The sequence below is a fragment of the Eubalaena glacialis genome, chromosome X (assembly GCF_028564815.1).
Source record: "Eubalaena glacialis isolate mEubGla1 chromosome X, mEubGla1.1.hap2.+ XY, whole genome shotgun sequence".
NCBI lineage: Eukaryota > Metazoa > Chordata > Mammalia > Artiodactyla > Balaenidae > Eubalaena > Eubalaena glacialis.
The window spans coordinates 95,715,873-95,735,175 of record NC_083736.1 but is presented as its reverse complement, the minus strand read 5'-3'; the positions used below and the strand labels follow the sequence as shown (position 1 = coordinate 95,735,175).

The 19,303-nt window shown below is 40.8% G+C and overlaps 1 long non-coding RNA gene across 1 annotated transcript; it reads right to left on the bottom strand.

Moving 5' to 3' along the window:
• Nucleotides 1–726: 726 nt before the first annotated feature.
• LOC133082384 (uncharacterized) lies at nt 727–16,569 on the bottom strand. The gene is made up of 4 exons (XR_009698945.1): nt 16,403–16,569; nt 15,755–15,918; nt 9,579–9,718; nt 727–1,600 (listed from the first exon to the last, which is right to left on the bottom strand). It is a non-coding gene; the product is annotated as an uncharacterized LOC133082384 (long non-coding RNA).
• Between the last annotated feature and the right edge of the window lie 2,734 nt (nt 16,570–19,303).

Below are 19,303 nucleotides of genomic sequence, written 5' to 3'. Positions count from 1 at the left end.
TGGAGCTCAGTACTGAGAGGAACATATCTTTGCAGAACAAATTTTACAAAGCATGGGATAATTGCCAACATAAGAAAACACATAATGGCTAGAGATAAGCCACCCTGAATTCAGTTTTGGGGATTGAGCCAATGTAGTTGACTAACCAACCCTTTTATAATTTCTGTTGGATGATTTTCATCTAGATGTGATTCTTGTATAGCTTGAATTTCTGCATTTAATTTACGTATATCTAAACTAATCTTGCTGTCAGACCATACACTAAGAATATGCATTTTGATTCTTTCCCAATCCCAGTCAGATTCATTGTACTTATGCGCCGTTACATAGATCCAAGTAGAATTACAAACCTCAAAACTTGACTGAAGAAAAGCAGTAGGGATAAATGAAGGCAAACGACCCGGCGAATGCCGGGAAACCACGGTCACTTGATGACCCACCAGTAAGGTGCCTTGCCCTCCTGTAGAAGTTTCTACACATAGATAATGTCCAGAATCAGAAGGCTGTAAATTCTTAATAAGTATAGAATGATTAAAAGGATCTTTAGGGTTAACTCGGGTAATACGTTCCTGAATGTTAATTAATTGATGATCTTTATACCAATACACAAATGTAGATGAATCTCCTCGGTTTACTATCTGCCTACAATATAAAGTAAGAGAAGAACCAGTAAAGCGATATGCAACTCTGTTATTAGTTGCATATTGTGATTCTACCTTTCCAGCATATTGCACAGTATGTTCGAAAGCTATAGCTTTAACACATCCTGATTTCAAATTTAGCGGACTTAAACATACAGGAAAATAACTAAACCAATTGGAATAATTCACAGACATATTTGCCATCTTAATATTTCCAATAAAATCCCCCAAAATGGTATCATTATAAAATACAGGGGCTTCCCTGGTGGCACAGTGGTTAAGAATCCGCCTGCCAATGCAGGGGACACGGGTTCGAGCCCTGGTCCCGGAAGATCCCACATGCCGCAAAGCAGCTGGGCCCGTGAGCCACAATTACTGAGCCTGTGCGTCTGGAGCCTGTGCTCCGCAACAAGAGAGGCCGCGATAGTGAGAGGCCCGCACACCGCGATGAAGAGTGGCCCCCGCTTGCCACAACTGGAGAAAGCCCTCGCACAGAAACGAAGACCCAACACAGCCATAAATAAATAAAAATAAATTAAAAAAAAATAAAATAAAATAAAATACAGGGAAATTGGCATCCATCCAGGAAACAGGTTGTAGCAAAGGGGGGTCAGGAACATAAGCCCAGTATAAATCATCAGCTTGAACAGAAGAGGTAGAAAGAACAGCCAACATAGCCAAAAACATTGTCATAGGGGTAAAAGGAGTCCTTTGAACAGTCACTAATTCCTGAGCTTGAGCCACCAATTTCTTCAATTGACCCCAAGTCGGAGGATCACTTTGCCGAGTCCTTCGTGCTGGACGCTTCCTTTTCCGACCTCTTCTCTTGGAATCCATCCCTGGAGCAGTCTTCGCATTCAGCGAGAGGCGCCGCATCTTCCGAACCAGCTGCGGGGTCTTTCTTGTCATCTATCTGTCTAACAAGACGTCCAGGAAGCCACCGAGGGAAGTCAGCACTTCTAGGAAAAACACAAACATGACCTCGACCCCAGACTAAAACTGGATCAGGTCCATTCCATATATTTGTCAGAGGGTCCTTCCACAGCACCTGTGCCGAAGCTCCTTGAGCTGTGGAAGCGGCCATCAGACGTTCAAAAGCTGTGTTACCTGCTCGATCAACTGTCAAAAAATTCAAAATAAACAAGTCATGATTTAATAAGGCATGGGGTGTCTTAGTATATTCCCCCTTTTGTATTTTAGAAAGAGTGAGCTTCAGAGCTTGATTTGCACGTTCAACAATGCCCTGTCCTTGAGGTTTATAAGGAATACCAGTAAGGTGAGTGATGTTAAAAGTAGCACAGAAAGAAGCAAAAGAGGTACTAGTGTATCCAGGGGCATTATCCGTTTTAAGTATTTGGGGAATTCCCATGAAGGCGAAACAATGAAATAAGTGGGTAATAACGTGCTTTGTGGCTTCTCCAGCCTGGGCAGTAGCACAAAGGAAGCCAGAATAAGTGTCAATAGTTACATGAACAAACTGAAGCTTTCCAAAGGAAGAAACATGAGTAACATCCATTTGCCATATATGAGCAGGGCGAAGACCGTGAGGATTGACTCTGAAATGAGGAACTGGGCGATGTGGAGCACATTGGGAACATTGTTTAACAATTTGTTTAGCGGCCTCTCGAGAAATAGCAAATTGTTTTTGTAACATGGCTGAAGATTGATGATGTAAAGAATGAGAATTTTGAGCGTGTTGCACAGCAGCAGGCTGGGTCACAACACCTGCTAAAGATTTAGTGAGAGAATCAGCCAAAGTGTTACCAAAAGTCAATGGTCCAGGCAGGGAAGAATATGCTCTGATATGAAGCACCGCGACGGGACCTTGATGTGTGCGAATTAAATGCTGTAAAGTCATAAAGGTATGAAACAACTGAGCATCATTAGTATGGCCAAGTGTGGCAGTTTCCAAAGCTACTAGGACCTCAACTAAACAACGACTATCAGAATATAGATTAAAAGATACCGTGGAAAATTTTTGAAAGGCCATAATAATGGCATGTAATTCAACTCGCTGAGCAGAGTGCAGGTTAGTACGTTCTGTAATTTGGATGCCAGTATCTGTGATTATAGCTGCAATGCCATTAGATGATCCATCTGTAAAAACAGTAAAGGCATTTGGTAGAGAGAAACGTTTAATAATTGTGGGGAAAATGTAAGGAGTAGTGAGACTAAATTGTATTATTTTATCAGCAGGATAATGGTTGTCTATAGGGCCAGAATAACCACAAAAGGCTAGTCCCCATAGATTGCTGTGTTGTAATGACCAAGTGAAGTGTTCTGAATTATAAGGCAAAATTATGTGCGTAGGGTCATAGCCAAAAAGTTGCATACATCGAGTTCTTCCCATCTGTACTAAAGAAGCAATCAATTCATAATAAGGAGTAATAACTTTGGAAGGAGTTACCTTCATATGAAGCCATTCAAGAATCCCCACAGGTTGCCACAAAACTCCCGTAGGAACATGTGGAGTAGGACAAATGATTAATTTTACAGGCAAATCTAAATGTACACGAGTTAATTGAGCTTGCTGTATAGCAGCATTGACCAATTGTAAGGCCTTGGCTCCCTGAAAAGTCAGTGTATGCGGAGATAAAGGGTTAGAATCGCCTTTTAAAATATCAAACAAAGGTTGTAATTGGGCAGTAGTTAATTTTAAAGAAGGTCTCAGCCAATTAATGTCTCCTAAGAGTTTTTGAAAATCATTTAATGTATGTAACTGGTCAGTACGTATCTCAATTTTCTGTGGAATAATTTTTGTGGTATTGATAAATTTTCCCAGATAAGCAAAAGGGGATGTTTTTTGAATCTTATCATCTGCTATTACTAGGCCAAAACTTTGAAGTGATCTTTGTAGTTGTTCAAAAGCATGTTGTAACATAGTAACATTAGAATGAGCTAATAATATATCATCCATATAATGAATTAAATATAAGGCAGGAAACTGAAGACGGACAGGTTGCAATGCCTGAGCAACATATTTCTGACATAGAATAGGACTATTAGCCATACCTTGAGGCAACACCCTCCACTGATATCGTTTCATAGGCTCTCGAAAGTTAACAGCAGGCACACTAAATGCAAAACGCTTTTTATCTTCAGGATGTAAGGGAATAGTAAAAAAACAATCCTTTAAATCTATAACAATAATATGAAAAGTATAAGGAATGGCCGAAGGAGAAGGAAGACCTGGTTGTAATGCTCCCATAATTAACATAGTTTGATTGACAGCCCTTAAATCTTGTAATAGTCGATATTTTCCTGACTTTTTTTGTATAACGAATATTGAAGTGTTCCAAGGACTAATAGAAGGTTCTAAATGTCCTAATGATAATTGCTCATTGACCAATTGACGAGCAGCTAATAATTTCTCCTGAGTCAGGGGCCATTGGTCCACCCACACAGGTGAATCACTCAACCATGTTATGGGATCAGCAGTGAGTGGAGGAGACTCCAAGGCCCCTAAGAAAAACCCAGTCCCTGTCTATTAGTGAAAGTCCTTGGAACAACAGGTTCAACAATTCCCTGTTGATTAATGCCTACGCCTTCATTATGAAGAAAACCTTGGTTTAATAACATATTAGTCACAGTAGAGTTAGGGCTACACAATAACACTCCCATATCTTTAAGTATATCACGGCCCCATAAGTTAATGGGTAATCCAGGAATAATGTAAGGTTGAAAATAACCCATATGTCCTTCTGAATCCTGCCATTTTAACAATTGAGCACTTTGTAGAGGAGCAGTTGTTTGCCCTATTCCTTGTAGCTCCGAAATGGGTGAATGAACAGGCCATTGTTTTGGCCAATGGATTTGTGTCATAACTGACACGTCAGCTCCAGTATCCAAGAGCCCCAAAAACCGTTTACCATTAATCATCAATTGCATCTGTGGGCGTTGCCTTCCTATTTTTTGAACCCAATAAGCTGCATTAGAGGAGCCAAAAGCTTTAGTTCCCCTCTTCTGATGTTGTAATATGTTTCCCTCAGGCACATATGGAAACAGAATAAGTTGAGCAATCTTATCACCTGAGTTAATAGTAATAATTTTCTTCAATGTGTAAGCCATAATTTTAATTTCTCCCTCATAATCAGCATCTACAATTCCTGGCAGGATAGTTAATCCTTTCATAGAAACACTACTCCGGCCTAAAACAAGGCCAGCTGTCCCCGGAGGTAAAGGCCCAAAAACTCCTGTAGGTAAAGCTTGAGGCTCCATTCCAGGTGTTAATACGTATCTGGAGGAGGCACTGAGGTCCAATCCTGCGCTATCGGGCGTGGCTCGGAACAGGGAGGAGATACCGGGCCGAGATTTTGCTTCATAATACTCTTGGGTATAGTCTGAGGAGGACAAATAGACAGGTTTCCTAGACTCTTGGGGACACTCTGTGGAGGGCAGATGGTCATTGCCCCTATTGTTTGGTGGGGCCGGGGAGGGCCCCGCAAGAAGTTTTCCGACAGAGGAGTTCCATCTCTATGGGTCTGAGATCGACATTCCTTAGCCCAATGTTTTCCTCTCTGACATCGAGGACACAAACCAGGTGCCCTGGGTCCTGTAGGCGCCTCCACCCCTAGGCCAGCCTTGGCACCGGGGGTAGCCCTACAGTCTTTGGCAAAATGACCAGGTCTGCCACATTTAAAACATGGACCCCTTTTTCTAGTAGGTTGGACTATGCCGGCTTTTGTAAGTGCGGCAGCAATAGCAGCTCCTTGTACATAAGCAGGTCCAATATCTGAGCAAAGGCGAATATAATCCTCTAAGGTTCCTTTTTTTTTCCAAGGTCTAATAGCCGCTTGGCAAGCACTATTAGCATTTTCGAAAGCCAATTGTTTCACTATAATAGTTCCAGTAGGGCCATCCACTATCAAGCGCCCCATTGCCTGAAGCAGCCGATCCACAAAATCTGCATAAGGTTCATCGGGCCCCTGTCTAATCTTCGAAATATCTTCTGTTTTTTGAGTGGAAGGCAATTTTCTCCAGGCTTGTAGAGCTAAATGATTAATTTGAGGATAGGCCATTGCTGGATAAGTGAGCTGATCTTGCAAAGACATATATTGTCCTTCTCCTACCAACATGTCATAACCAATAGGAATATTGTGAGCAGCATTCTTTTCAGCTTGTTCAGCAGCCCTCTCATAAAAGTCTGATTTCCACATGAGATAATCCGCCCCCCCCCCCCATTTAAGCAGGCTCGTGCAATAGATTTCCAATCCGAGGGAGGTAAAGCCTCCCCGGCTATAGTATCAATCATAGCTGTTGTAAAAGGGGCTGTAGCCCCGTATTGGGCACATGCTGCCTTTAGGTCTTTCAAAACTTTAAAAGGCATAGCCTGATGTTCCCTAATACCCTGCTGAGGATTATTAGGATCTGGTCTTTCAATAACCGGGCAGCAAAACAAAGGATCTTCTCCTCTCTGCATTGCCCCTTGAACAGCCCTCTGCAGCAGGCTCAAAGGGACAGCATCATGTGACTTACTCACATTCAATTTTTTAAGAGACTTTTCCACCAGAGCTAATAAAACATCATCATTAGGATATTTATTCTTTTCATATCGTGCAGCTTCCTCAGCAAGATCAAAAGGCACATCCTCATCTGAAAATGGAGGGCTGATTGCAACCTCCGCAAGTGGCAGAGCAGAAGAAATAGGCTTAATGTGTTTCCCTTCATAAAGGGGTTCCAAGCATTCCTTGATCAAATTCCATATACTAAAAGTAATAATCGGAACTTGAGCTGGGCCATTGGCCTTATAATGATTGCGAAGATCTTCCCCTACTTTCTCCCATATAGCGGCATCTATAGAACCTCCCTCAGGAAACCAAGGAGAAACCTCATATACATGCTGTAAGAACTCAGAGATCTGTGAGGTAGATACTTTTGTGCCCCGTGCCTTTAACATAGACAGCAGCACTTGGGCGAACAACTTACGCTCCTTTAGAGCCTTTTTGTCCCATCTTATTTTACTTCTGACTCTATCTGCCTTATGCTTCCTGTTTCACTTATTATATTCGTGGCGGCCACTTACTCTTCTATATTCTGCATAAGGATCCGCTTACCTCTTTTTCTGTACTTCCTCAGCCGTCAGGTCCCTGTGCGGGCGCCACTTGCGATGGTCCAGCCACCGCAGAGGGTCTTCTTCCAGGTCCCGACGGAGAGGGGCAAGGGACTGAATAGCACCGCGAGTATGGGGTCAGAAGGACCAAGACAACTGATGGTTGCAAGGCACTTTATTTAGAATCTACTGAATCTTATATAGACAGAAGAGGAACCCATTATCCGACAATGAACCCATAAAATTGCTTATCGTCTCAGTTCAATCACCACCACGGATGTCAGCAAGTTTACAACGATCATTCCTGAACAATAATTTCCCTTAACCAGGCACGCACAGCCCCCAGCCATAAGGAACAACCAGGACTCTCAGTTCCCTGACGTCTCCTGGCTTGAGATAGCTTCACTAATCTCTTTTACATCCCTCAGGCCTGGAACAGAGTGCATTCCAAGTCAAGGGGGCAAAGCCCTTAAGTGACTTTGCTTTTTGTGAGAGACATACTGTCTCCACCAGGACTTACCTCCGGCTGAGACTGCATGCCTCCCACACCCACTAACTCTAGGTGACCTTGAGTAAGTCACCACACCTCTTCTGCCCTCACCTATCAAAGGGGGTCAGACCATCCCTGATGCCCAAGAAGGGAGGCCTCAGACACAGAGCAATGAGATCCCATCTGAAAAGCACTCTGAGTTCATGACAAAAAGAATTCACCTGGGGAGTCCAAGACAATTTTTTAATGAGAAAATTATCTAATGCATAGAAATTATAACAGTTAATACCTTTTTGCTTTATAATTCTTATCTTTTCATTTTTCTTAAATAAATACCCCCATGTGTGTGGGAAAATGCCTACTGATACATAGTTTCCACTAAAAGAGATAGGGCCCTAACTTAACATCACTGTCCATGGGCTGACACAGCTCAGCAAATGTCTCTTTCATCTTCCTAGGTGTACCATTTAGAAGTGAGGGCTCTGAAGACAGATAGGTCCAAACCCTATTTCTGCCACTTACAAACTGTGTGAGTTTGAATACTTTTACTTCACTTTACAGTCACTTAAATTGTCTCATCTGCAAAATGCAGTTATACAATACAGTACTGACCATAGAAGAAAAAAGGTTAGAAGAAAAATCTTGCCTAGTGTTTTGGTTTTTACAAGGATGAATGGTCAGGAATCACATCATTTAAAAAATTCTACTATATAAGATATTGATGAAGAAAATTGAAGATAATACAAATAAATGGAAAGATATTCCATGTTCATGGATTGAAAGAAAATTGTTAAAATGTCCATACTACCCAAGGCAATCTACAGATTCAATGCAGTCCCTATCAAAATACTGTGGCATTTTTCACAGACCTAAAACAAATAATTTTAAAATTTGTATGGAAACACAAAAGACACTGAATAGCCAAAACAATCTTGAGAAAGAAGAATGGAGCTAGAGGAATCACACTTCCTGACTTCAGACTATACCACAAAGCTACAGTAAATGAAAACAGTATGGTACCGGCACAAATACAGACACAAAGATCAATGAAACAGAATAGAGAGCCCAGATATAAACCCACTCACCTACGGTCAATAACCTATGACAAAGGAGGCAAGAATATACAATGGAGAAAAGACAGCCACATGAGACAGAAGAACAGGGATAACACCATGTGACGATGTAGGCAGAGGTTGGAGTTACACAGAACCAAGCTAAGAAATGCAAAAATTGCCAGCAATCCACCAGAAGCTACAAAGAAGTGCAAATAGATTCCCCAACTGGTTTCAGAGGAAGCACGGCCCTGGTAATACCTTGATTTCAGGCTTCTTGCCTCCAGAACTGTGAGACAATACATTTCTATTGTTTAAGCCACTCAGCTTGTGGTACTTTGTCATGGCAGCCTTAGGAAACTATTGCAGTCCCTCCCATATAAAACACTGAGTATTACTGAAAAGAAAGAATTGTTCCCTTTTTGACCCACTGAGAGGAGACACAGATATTTAAAGCCAAGTTGCAGATAAAATTGACACCAAAGATAGACATTAAAGGATTCAAAATTATATACATACTACTATATATACAAATAGATAACTAATAAGGACCTACCGTGTAGCACAGGGAACTCTACTCATTACTCTGTAATGGCCTATATGGGAAAAGAATCTAAAAAAGAGTGGGTATATGTATAATTGATTCAGTTTGCCGTACACCAGAAACTAACAAACACAACACTGTAAATCAACTATACTCCAATAAAAATTTTTTTACAAAAGGATTCAAAATTGTAAGAACACCTTCTTGCAGGGACTTCCCTGGCAGTCCAGTGGTTAAGACTCCATGCTTCCACTGCAGGGGGCTTGGGTTCAATCCTTGGTCAGGGAACTAAGATCCCACATGCCACGTGGCATGGCCAAAAGAAAAAGAAAAAAAAAAAAAAAAGAACACCTTCTTGCAAATTCACAGCAGTGCCTTTCAAACTTGGATGATACCACAACCAACAGGAGAAATTGTTCCAACATGTAGACTCCTCCGAATGCACCTCCCTCTTTTGGATTCAGCAGACCTAGAGTGAGCCCAGGAATCTGCTATTTTAACAAGTACCCTCTGATGATTTTGATGAGGTAGTTCATGGACCACTTGGAAAAATCCTGACTTAAACATGGTGATGTTTGACTAACATTAATTTAATGCCTACCATGCAGAGTTCTATGATATCCACAGTGTGTCTGTTAATGTAATTACTGGAAAGTGCACTGGTTCTTCAACCCACCTACAACCACAGATTGCTTTCCCACATGGGATCACACTTAAATCCACAATATTCCTGGGTGGTTGGGAGCATTGGGTACTGTTAGCCTGTTGTATAGATGAGCCATGGGAAAAGGTAGTGAGGTACCTGAAGCGTCCCAATGACGGGGCCCGATCTCTTCACTCTTGCTCCAGGAACCCATCTAGCAGATTCAACATGACACTTGGTTCTTCTCTATCAGCTCTTGTTTCTGGGGCTCAGTGTCCACATCCTTCTCTGATGTTCCACTGCAGGGAAGAGTAAGGGGAAAAGACAGCACATGGAATAGAGAGGAAAGTGAAAGGAAGGGAAAGCACATGAAATACAGGGGGCAGGAGTGAGGATGTACTTGCCTGTCCCCACTCAATTCACTGGAAGCTGTGCAGTGATGCTTTTCCTCTTCCCCAGCTCCATCACACAGCCCCCTCCACACACAGCAGTGACACTGAGGCTCTCACATCATGGACATGCAGGCTTATCCCTGCTGTGTTACATGTCTAAGTATTCTCTCTGGAGGTCATGCTATTATGGTAATGTCAGAGGCATCACACTAAACAGGATGAAGGAGGTAAAGTTGGAAAGGGAAGCTTAAATTTTTGAGGGACTGCTAAATGCCACACAGTGTAGGTTGTTCTTTTCCGCCTTTTTCTCTCTAAATCCTCAAGGTAACGCTCTGAAGTGGACATCATTACCTCCTTTTTACAGATTGGGATACACTAGGCTCAGAGAGCCCAGTACATGCTAAAGAATTCTAGAGAGGCATTAAATGGACACAGAAGCCAACTTGACAGGTCTAACACTGGCCAGTTCTGGGACAATTTAGCATCGAAATACGTAATTATAATGATAGATGGTAACTCTTTGAGGAAAATAGGAACCTGTGAGCCATACTCATAAAATAAATACATGAGTAAATAAATAAGTGATGGGGTGAAGAGAAACTCCACTGTACATTTGAATGTCTATTAATCTAGAAGGGATGACAGAATTATAAAAGCAACACTTAACAACTAACATAGTCATGATGGATTCAGGTAAGAATCAGGAATGTATTTTCAGTCTGTACCAAATCCTATAGCAGTCACTGAGTCACCATGGTAACCATGCTGAGCAAGGAAAGCTGGGATAAAACAAACAGCAACCATCCTGATTTGTTTCCTAACATGTGCCCAGAACTGAGCAGGACTGACATAACACACAGTAATTAACCTCAAATATTCCTCACAGTAAATATTCCTCACAGCTTCACCAATATACACACACATACTCACAAACACACACACGCACATACATGTGTACCCACATTCATAATGCTCTCTCCCACTTTTTCTTACTACCCAATAACCCAAGAATTCATTGAGATGGATTTGCTTGAGGAGAAAGAAGAAAACTCCACAATTCAATTCTAACCACACAGTAAAGTTGAAAGCTACTAAACTATTTCATTTTAGTGACTGATTTTCTGGAGATGACCTGTAGAATTTTCTCTCAGACATTTTCCTCCCTAGTTTAAACACATTGTCAGTAACATCTAACAGCTGATATGGAAATATAGGCATTATTATTGTGGTTGTAAATTTTACGTGTCTAATTGACCAGGGTCACAGTCTCCGGATTTTGATCACACATTATTCTGGATGTTTTTGTGAGAGTGTTTTGGGATGAGATGTTACTTGTTTTTTAATTGTATGGGGTTTTTTTTGTTTTTTTTTTTCTGGCTGCGTGGCTTATGGGATCTTAATTCCCCAACCAGGGATTGAACCCGGGCCCCAGCAGTGAAAACACTGAGTCCTAAACACTGGACCGCCAGGGAATTTCCAAGATGTTACATTTAAATATGTAGACTTTGAGTAAATCAGTTAGACCTCCATAATGTGGGTGGGCCTCATCTAATGAGTTGAAGGCCTGAATAGACCAAAGGGCTGATCTCCCCTAAGCAAGAGGGAATTCTGCCAGGAGACTGCCTTTGGACTTCATCTATAAGATCGACTCTTTGTGGCTGATCAGCAGACTGCCTTCAGATTCCAACTGTATGTAAGTCTTTCCTGAGTCTCCAGCCTGTTGGCCTTCCTCATCAGATTTTTGACGTGTCGAGCCTCCATAGTCTCATGAGTCAATTCTATAAAATAAATATCTATATATAAACATCCTATTGGTTCTGTTTCTCTGGCGAACCTTGACTAATACAGGTGTTAGGCATCAAGTATCTTTTCTGTCCTACAGTAAGCCTGTGCTTTCAGCCAAAAAGATTCCCCAGCAACATCTGGCTACTGAAAGTTCAGTGAAAATATATGGCTACTGAAAGTTCAGTGAAAATATAACACCTGGAAATTGTATAAAAAATACAATGGAGAAAAGACAGTCTGTTCAATAAGTGGTGCTGGAAAAACTGGACAGCTACATGTAAAAGAATATTCGAACATTCTCTAACACCATATACAAAAATCAACTCAAAATGGATTAAAGGCCTAAATGTAAGACTGGATACTATAAAATTCCTAGAGGAAAACATAGGTAGAACACTCTTTGACATAAATCGCAGCAATAGGTTTTTGGATCTGTCTCTTAAAGCAATGGAAAGAAAAGCAAAAATAAACAAATGGAATCTAATAAACTTAAAAGCTTTTGCACAGCAAAGGAAACCACAAACAAGACGAAAAGAACCTATGGACTAGGAGAAAATATTTGCAAATGATGCGACCAACAAGAGATTAATTTCCAAAATATACAAGCAGTTCATGCAGCTCAATATCAAAAAACCAAACAACCCAATCAAAAAATGGGCAGAAGATCTAAATAGACATTTCTCCAAATAAGATATACAGATTGCCAACAAACACATGAAAGGATGCTCAACATCACTAATCATTAGAGAAATGCAAATCAAAACTACAATGAGGGGGTTTCCCTGGTGGCGCAGTGGTTGAGAATCTGCCTGCTAATGCAGGGGACACGGGTTCGAGCCCTGGTCTGGGAAGATCCCACATGTCGCAGAGCAGCTGGGCCCGTGAGCCACAATTACTGAGCCTGTGCGTCTGGAGCCTGTGCTCCGCAACAAGAGAGGCCGTGATAGTGAGAGGCCCGCACACCGCGATGAAGAGTGGCCCCCGCTTGCCACAACTAGAGAAAGCCCTCGCACAGAAACGAAGACCCAACACAGCCATAAATAAATAAATAATTAAAAAAAAAAGTCCTCCCCTCTTTCATTAGTGTCTTAAAAAAAAAAAAAACTACAATGATGTATCACCTCACACTGGTCAGAATGGCCATCATCAAAAAATCTACAAACAATAAATGCTGGAGAGGCTGTGGAGAAAAGGGAACCCTCTGGCACTGTGGGTGGGAATGTAAATTGATACAGCCACTATGGAGAACAGTATGGAGGTTCCTTAAAAAACTAAAAATAGAAGTACCATACAACCCAGCAATCCCACTACTGGGCATATACCCTGAGAAAACCATAATTCAAAAAGAGTCATGTACCACAATGTTCATTGCAGCTCTATTTACAATAGCCAGGACATGGAAACAACCTAGTATGCTTTTTTAAAAAAGAAATTGACAGGTTTATTCTAAATGTCATGTGGAAACGCAAAGGACCTAGACTACGAAAACAACTCTGAAAAGAAGAACAACATTGGAGGATAAGCACTATCTTATTTCAAGACTCATTTTATTTATTATTTATTTTTTGTGCAAGTATTTTTTGTTTAATTTTTATTTTATATTGGAGTATAGTTGATTTACAATGTTGTGTTAGTTTCAGGTGGATAGCAGAGTGATTCAGTTATACATATATATATATATCCATTCTTTTTCAGATTCTTTTCCCATATAGGTTATTACAGAATATTGAGTAGAGTTCCCTGTGCTATACAGTAGATCTTTGTTGATTACCTATTTTATATATAGTAGTGTGTATGTTTTTTCTTCTTCATTATAACTTTATTTTTTATTGAGTAGTGTGTATGTTAATCCCTAATTCCTAATTTACCAACACCCCCACCTTTCCCCTTTGGTAACTGTTTGTTTTTGAAGTCTGTGAGTAAAGAGTCATTTTAAATCTACAGTAATCAAGACAGTGTAGTATTGGGATGAAGGTAGAAATGTATATCAAATGTATATCAAAGAGTCTAGAAATAGATCCACACATATATAGGCAACTTATTTTTGACAAATCTACAAAGGCAGTTCAGTGGAGAAATGATATCTTTTCAACAAGTGGTATTGGGACAAGTGGGTATCCATATGCACAAAAGGAAACTGTATCCATATAATGTACCATATACAAAAGTCCACTCAAAATGAATCACAGACCTAAATATTAAACCTAGACTATGAAACTTCCAGAAGAAAACACAGGATAAAATTCTTGTGACTCTAGGTTAGGAGAAGATTTCTTAGTTATAACATCAAAAGCAAAATCAAAAACATAAATGAACAAATTGATACACCAGACTTCCTCAAAATTAAACACTTCTATTCTCCCAAAAACACAGTTGAGGGAATTAAAAGACAAGCCATTGACTGGGAGAAAATATTTGCAAATCAGCTATCTGATAAAGGATTTGTATCCAGAATTTAAAAGACTCACAAGGGTCAGTAAGATAAAACAGACATGGCAATAAATAAGTAGGCAAACAATTTGAACAGATCACCAAAGAAGATATACAAATGCCAAATAAGCACATGAAAAGTTGCTCAACGTCATTAATCATAAGGTAAATGTAATCCCACTACACCCCTCTGAGAAGGGCCAAAATTAAAAGGGCTGACCATTCCAAGTCTTGGCAAGGTTTTGGAGGGTGGAACGCTCATACACTGCTGGTGGCAGTGAAAAATGGTGAGAACACTTTGGAAAACAGTTTAGCAGTTTCATATATGTTAATCTTACAACTACCATGCAACCCAGCCATTGCAGTCCTAAGTATTCACCCAAGAGAAAGAAAGCGTATATCCAAGCAAAGACTTACACGTAAATATTCATAGCGGCTTTTTTTTACAAGAGCCTCAAATTGGAAACAAATATCCTTTACCAGGTGCATGGATAAAACAAAGTGTGGTATATCCATTTGATAAAATAGTAGTCAACAATAAAACAGAAGGAACTAGTCATACATGCAACAAATGGGTAAATGTAGAAATAATTAGGTTGAAGAAAACAAGACAAAAGAGAATATAGTATGATTCTATGCACATAAAATTATAGGAAAGGAAAACTAATCTATAGTGACAGAAGATCACTGGTTGCCTGGGAAAGGGGTAGGGTGACATGGAGAAGGAGGCACAAGGGGGCATTACAGAGGGGCACAAAGGAGCTTTTTGTTCATTATCTTGACGGTATGTTCATTATCTTGATGGTAGTATTGGATTCACAGGTGCATACATGTATCAAAACTTATTAGAGCACACAGTTCAAGTATGCACTGTATTGTATGTTAACAAACCTCAAGAAAGAGTTTGAAATATATTTATATATTCATAATTCTTCAATGCAGTTAATCATTTGAAAGATTCCCAAGATTATGCCTTTGTAACACTGACAGATCCACATGGTCTTATCAAATTGGTCCATACTACATATACCCAAAATAGAAATAATCACTTGCAAAGAAATATATCCAAATATTTAGAGAAAGTTGATTTCTATTTCCATCTGAAGTACATGAATAAAAATATTATATCCTAGAGAAATAATCATAATGATATTAAGAGTAAGTGGTTTTTTAAGGGAACATGGCTGAGTACCATTATTATAGGGTAAACTCTAGGGTAAAAAACATTTTTTTAAATATTAAGATATTTAAAATATTAAGATCTAGTAACTGACATTTTTATCTAACACTTGGAAACTTGGAAACTAGCTCTTTAAAATTACCTTATATAATGGAAAAGAAAATGTGGTCACCAGGGAAGAACTACATTACAATGCCAGATTGCTAAAAGAATAACCAACTGCATATTTGCATCCTCATCTGATGGGATGGGAATCACTGATTATTATTTATACAGTGAGAACAAATTAGGTATATTTATTGCAAATGCATGTTAAAGCCCAGTTTCCTTCTCCAACTGGACTAGTCATTGCTTTTTGGCAAAAAAGTCTTCTTTAAGATGGGCCTCAAGGGCTACTGCAAAGCATGTAGCTGCTGATGGAATGAAATTCCACCTGCTAAACCTCTTCTTCCATGATGAGATCAAAGTAGCTTGTCTACTTTTAGGTTAGTTTATGAACCTCAAGGAGCTATTCCACAACATGCTTTTGTTCAGATCAATGAACTCACCTGAGTCAGGTGTCATCTCCAGCTGAAGACGTAAAGTGTTGTGGTCTCCTGGAAGCTGCTGCCCTTGAACCTGGAGTAGAAGCTCCAGCAGCCATCAGGACACAGATCCTTAGAAGCTGCCTCCTTCAGACACCTGATATGAGCAAGGCCATTGGCATGAGGAGCTGCACAGGGAGAGACAGATCCAGCAATTACCATGCTTTACTGGTGTAACTGTGTGCCCCGCACAATGCTAGGCAATGGGTTAGTGACAATGACACTGAAACAACTGGATAGTGATGCTAACAACGAAAAGGTACAATGAGCTTCCCACCAGGGCCTTTTTCTTCTCCTTTCCTCATATGTCCCCTAAGAACAAAGTGGGAAATGGAATAAGAAGTGGCCTGAATTCATACAAACATTTATGATCCCGGAATAACCACAGGGCCTTCGGCTTATTCATGTGTTATCACTGAATGTTCACAGTGACCCTGTGGGGAAAGCGTTCTTATCCCCATTTTACAGAGGGGAAAGCTGAGGCTCAGAAAGAGTCGTTACCTGTCTCACCTCCCGCGCCCCTGCCTTTAGAAGGAAAGTGGCTCCAGGACACCCCTGGAGCAGGACACCACACCCACTGGGGCCGGGCAGGACCCCAATGGCTTTACTTACGAGACAGCCCGGGCACCGAGCCCCAAAGCGGGAAAGAAGTGACCTGGATGTGGATCCCTTTGTCTCCCCACACTGCAGGGTGGTCCAGCCCCCGTCGCGGGTACCCACTCTCCCAACTCAGTTCCAAACACCTAAAGGAGAAACCTGCTCTCCTTGCCAGGCCGCTTCTGTCTCCATTAAAAAGTCGTCAAGGTCGCCTTATTGACGTCACGTTTCTATAGTAACCGCCTGGCTCAGGCAGGTCCTCCACCACCTTAAATACCTCCCCACCCTCCTCCACCCCCTTGTCTTTAGCTTAAAGCAAAACACCGTAGCTCTTCAGGCTGCCACTTGGAAAACATACTAATTAGAAGCACTAGACTGGGACCCCGGCAACTGGCAAAAAAATCTGTCCAGTTTCGTGGGACAAAACATGTGCTTGTCGTCAGGAATTGTGTTTGCTTTAAAGAGACAGTAGGGGTGTATTATCAGAACACAGAGACCCAGGGAAGTATGTAGGGTTCCTGCAGATGAGTTAGCCCTCCCTCTGAGGGTGAACGTTTACTATCACAGCCCATGCTAAGCAGTTAGCCATCTGTGGCAGAGAACTGAGAACTCTCTATAATCATGTAACCCAATGATCTTGATACATATACAAAAATGTCATTTACAAATCTCAGAGTTATTCCAGGGAGGCAGGCCTAAAACATCATAGTCATTTAATAGGCAGAAACCTGGGTCAATTGAACGATACATTGTTTTTTCCTGGGGAATTCCTAGCCTCCATTCCCAATATTTTCTTCCACATGGAGGGACAGCCACGGCCAAACCCATGTAACCTCTCTATACACTCACTCCTCTATCTAGAGAATCACTTACCTGATTAGTGAGGTTGGTTGAACAAACAGGTTGCACAGCCCAGGCCCTCTCCCTTCAAAGTTCTTGAACCAACCTGCCCTTATGGAGCACATGTTTACTCTGCCCTCAGGAGTGGGTCTACAAATAGATCCACAGCTCCTTTCCCTTTTCTGTGTCTCGCCGGGTCCCAAACTATTCCTATGGTCTTGCTCTAAAATGACTGAGTCTTTAAGGGGCCTTGAAAATACACCCCTTCTCCATATCTTGACTCTAAACCAACTAAGAAATATGAAAAATAAGGTGAAAATACATCAACTTTATTCCTTATAAAGTGGTCTTCGTATTAATGAACCCCAGAACTGCACAGACTTATCCACCCAGCAGTGCTGCACTGGGACAGTCAGAAAGGACCAGGACTGCAATGCATATGTCTCTGAGGTCTGGTGAAGGCATCCTATGTGTACTCAAGAAGAGTGGCTTCCTTGCAGGCTATCCCTGTAGCAGGAGAAAGTATTTCAGGACACCTTTGAGAAACCCTTCGCAAAATGAATAAACAGCCCTGTTCTGACTGCATACTCACCAAGCCACCTTCTGAGGATACAGCTTTCCATGTGTCTCAGGGAGCAGTTTGTAGCAATACCCTCTCCTTCCCTTCACAAGCATGACTTCAGTGGAGCCTCATCTTGTGGAAGGGATTGGAGTTAATTTCCAAATTGCAAGATTAGGATGAAATCACATGTCATGAAAATTTCTCTTGGAAGTCCCCTCAAGAAGGAATCGAGGAAATGTTCAAAAACTATATCCACACATAAACCAAAACACACATTATAGGCAGGCAACTATAGATAAAACGTGCAACAAAATGAGTGTATTTCACATAAGGATATATGCATATGTAATAAAACTATAAAGAAATATATAAAGAATGAAAAATCCAAATTCTTATTAGTGGTTACTCCTGGATAAGAAGGAGGCTAATGAGTCAGAAAAGTACTTCAAATGAGTTTCAATTGTATATGTAATGTTTTATTATTTAATATTGGGTATATAGAAGTATGTTATATTATCTTTATAATTTGTGCCTGAAATATTTTTTTTTTTTTACAGTATTTTTCTTAAATTTATTTATTTATTTATTTATGGCTGTGTTGGGTCTTCGTTTCTGTGCGAGGGCTTTCTCTAGTTGTGACAAGCGGGGGCCACTCTTCATTGTGGTGTGCGGGCCTCTCACTGTCGCGGCCTCTCTTGTTGCGGAGCACAGGCTCCAGAAGCGCAGGCTCAGTAATTGTGGCTCACGGGCCCAGTTGCTCCGCAGCATGTGGGATCCTCCCAGACCAGGGCTCGAACCTGTGTCCCCTGCATTGGCAGGCAGATTCTCAACCACTGCGCCACCAGGGAAGCCCCTGAAATATTTCTTAACAAGCAATATTTTTATGACCTTTAATTCTGATTTTAAAAATGATTCATATTAATTTAGACATTGTGGAAAATAGAGTTAAGTCCAGAATGAAATATAATCAGTAACCCTACCACTCATTAATTAAAAAAAAAAGAAGTAGTATCCTCTCCTTGCACTTCCTTCCATTATATTCTCTATGCATGCATTTAGAATGTATACTCATTACATGTGGGTTTTTCTACATACCTAGAGACTCAACGTTCACCAAAGATCATAAAATCAGTTATTAAATGATCCCAAGTATACAAGCAACTCCATCTGACTCTAAATTCCCTGTCCCTAACCACTGAGATATATAATCTTTTTTCTGTGTTAGGGCTGAGGCCAGCACATGGGAGGTGACAATTGTGGTACTGTAAAGAAGGACTGATCTGGTATATGGGACCCAGGTGTTCTGATTTCAGTCTGTAGTACAGCAGCCCCATCTTAATACTCTGTTATGCTGTACTGTCTCCATTCTGGGGCTCAAAAGAAGGTTGTTACTCAAGTCTCAAAATAGAAGGGAAAAAGATCACAAAGAACATCAATTAAAAAGTAAAGAGGGGATGATTTGCTCCCTTATTTCCACCATCCTCAGGTAATTCATACTACAAAGAAATATCAGC